Raw genomic sequence first — 3,042 nt, 5'->3', positions numbered from 1 at the left:
ATAAATTAAAACTAATTAATAATGATATCAGCTATTCATGAACACTCATCAAATTTTATGCTAAAACAAAGTCATAATTTATTTTTAAGAATTTTAAATGAGGACAGGAATCACATTTGGTAAAAAATGTTCAATAGCTCTAAAGATATTAAAGCTAAAGTCACTAAACTTTATCACATGACTAATTATCACTTATATAACAAGAAAATTGTATTTTTTTCCTAGTTTATATTTGCTCCATTTTTACTTGTTTATTAAAGCTACTTCACAGAAGTGTTTAATTAAGTTTTTAATGATAAAAGAAGGTTAATGAGTGACAACACAAATCTGTTTATTCAATTTATCCATGTTTTAAATGTTTTATAAAAGTATCGGATCGGGACTCGGTATCGGCAGATACACAAAATCAGATGACACGGAATCGGATCGGGGCCAAAAAAACCTGATCAGGACATCCCTAGTCAGCAGTCTCCATGATTTATTTTAGGCTTGCTCAAGGAGCCACCATGGAGAGATAAAAGAGACACATGTCGATCTGGAGCTGCAGGTTGCAGACCTCTGGCATAGACAAACAATAAACTAAAAAAACGATTACAGCTTTTACAAAAAAATGTGCGTGAGATCTAAGAAGGACTGGTACCTCATGACTGTGACTCATGATTTTAAGAATAGGAAAAAGTGGAGCTTGGCTAAAAAAAAAAAAATACACATCCTCAAACAGAATTGATCTGTGAAAGTCAGTGTCACAGAGAACAGCTGAGAAACCCGCAGAACATCAGACATTCAGGAGATAACATCTTCGTTAGGAGGTCAGAGAGGAACTCCATTAATCATGGAGACTGCTGATCCAGACATGTCGACCGTCAGAGTCAGCAGCTCCTGATAATGTCTGTCTAACCAAAACTACCTAAAGAAAACAAATAAACAAAGCCTGAAAACTAAGACTACCAAGATCCAAACTAAAATAACAAAACCCAGCAGAGTAAGACTGCTGAGGAAAAAGAGGAGATAAAGAAGAAAAATAAATAAATAAAAGAAAAATAAAATAGCATTTTTTTAAAGTAAGGATTATTTAATCAGCATTTCTTTATTTAGATTAGTTAAATTTATAAACTGATGGCAGAGGTGCACATACATCAGGGGTCTGGAATCTGCCACTCCAGAGCCACGTCTGCCTCTTCTACCCCTTCATTGTGGCTCTCTGGTTAAAGAAAAATACAAAAATTACAAGTCTTTAAATTTGAAAAAACGTCTTCTTAACCTCTAATAAAAGTTATAAACTGTTTCCTATTTGGTAAAAAATATCTTAAAGTTTAATAGTTTATGCATATTAAATAACATAAATACAAAGTCGTATTTTTCTGAAGGATGTGTGGCTCTTACCGGGTTGTGGTCGGTGAGAAATCGACCCAAATGGCTCTTTAAGTGTTAAAGGTTGCAGACCTCTGATATAGATGATACATGTAGGTTTTTACTTCAGGAGATAACATCTATGTTAGGAGATCAGAGAGGAACTCAGCCATCACAAATCAAACAGCAGATCTGGGCGAGTATAGGATTACTTTAAATCCCAGTAATGTGTGGTAGAGACAGGTCACTCAGCAGCGGATTCAATAACATCAACATGAGGATGGACGTGTTGACTCCATCTCAGTGAGCAATCAGAAGACATCTAAGGGGAAAACATGGAAGAGATGGTTCTGCCTCATCCCTTCATCCTTCTGCCTCCATCCTTCCATCCTTTCATCCTTCTGCCTCTCCATCCCTTCATCCTTCTGCCTCCATCCTTCCATCCCTTCATCCTTCTGCCTCTCCAGCCCTGCATCCCTTCATCCTTCTGCCTCAATCCCTGCATCCCTTCATCCTTCTGCCTCTCCATCCCTTCATCCTTCTGCCTCCATCCTTCCATCCCTTCATCCTTCTGCCTCCATCCCTGCATCCCTCAGTGATGGAGTTCCATCTGTGGTTCCAAGGATGCACTGGAGATGCAGGACACTAACATCATCAACAAACGCGCAGCTTCAGAGGGCCTTGAAGGACTGAGACGGTTTTCCAAGATCACGCGAGACCGTAAAACTCCAGTAAAACAACAAAGAGACGCAGAGAGCGCGCGCGGCGCATCGTTACCTTGTTTTTCCTGTGCTTTTCTGCGCAGCCGCGGCTCGGCGCCGCATTCTCCAGCGAAAGCGTAAACCAGAACTCCCACTGAGCGACACCATCAGCGCGGGCACACGAACCCTCAGAACCGGGATCTGGACCGCGGCACACTGAGCAGGCGCACGGCTGGCACCCGTCAGCCGAGGAGGTCCCGGTTCTTAAAGGTGTAGAAGCTCCATCGGGAGAGCAGCGGTCCCGAAACGACAGGAGGACGGCGGCGATCCCTGCGCTCTGCCGCCACCTGCTGGACAGACACGGCGCTGACGCGAGGCGGCGAACAAAGGGCTATGGCAAGTCAGCAGGGTCAAAAAGGGCGAGGAGCAAATCAAATCAGGACATCTCTCAACGCAAAAACATACTAAAAAATCAAAATGAATAAATACATGAATAAATAAATAATAAAAAATAACATTACATTTGACAGATAAATGACATTTTCCAGGAAACCAAAACATGAGTCCAAGAAACAAAACAAATACATTAAATCAAATAAAAAAGAAACATTTTAGAAAACTGAAGTAATATCCAGAATTCAAAGTGAAATGTTTAAAAATTAAACAAAACATCAAACCAATAAAAGGAAGTTATTATAGGATGGATGAAGTTTGTTTACCTTTATAACAGGAAGTGATTTGGTTATCTTCAGTCAGAAGACACTTCTATAATCTTCTGTCCACAGCTGCTGATAAAGCTCAGTGATTGTTCCATCAACTGTTTATCAGAACATCCTTCTGCTTTCCTCTTCTTCACGACTCAAACATAATCATCCAATCAGTGATGGCCTATAATACCTATTCTGGTTTCTTCTTTTGTCTCTTTTTTACATTTTATTTTGATTTCTAGAGATTTTTGTTTTCTGAAATGTTTTTTTTTTTTTAACATTGT

General features: G+C 39.6%; 1 protein-coding gene across 1 annotated transcript in view; it reads right to left on the bottom strand.

Moving 5' to 3' along the window:
• Positions 1 to 2,761, bottom strand: part of LOC112140076 (USP6 N-terminal-like protein) — a 25,937-nt gene extending 23,176 nt beyond the window's left edge. Inside the window, exon 1 of the mRNA XM_024262991.2 lies at positions 2,128 to 2,761. The gene's annotated coding sequence lies outside the window, so the exon portion shown is untranslated. The remainder of the gene's footprint in view (positions 1 to 2,127) is intronic.
• Positions 2,762 to 3,042: the final 281 nt, after the last annotated feature.

This window comes from Oryzias melastigma, linkage group LG3 (assembly GCF_002922805.2).
Source record: "Oryzias melastigma strain HK-1 linkage group LG3, ASM292280v2, whole genome shotgun sequence".
NCBI lineage: Eukaryota > Metazoa > Chordata > Actinopteri > Beloniformes > Adrianichthyidae > Oryzias > Oryzias melastigma.
The sequence above is the reverse complement of the archived record's forward strand: the minus strand, read 5'-3'. Positions and strand labels throughout refer to the sequence as shown.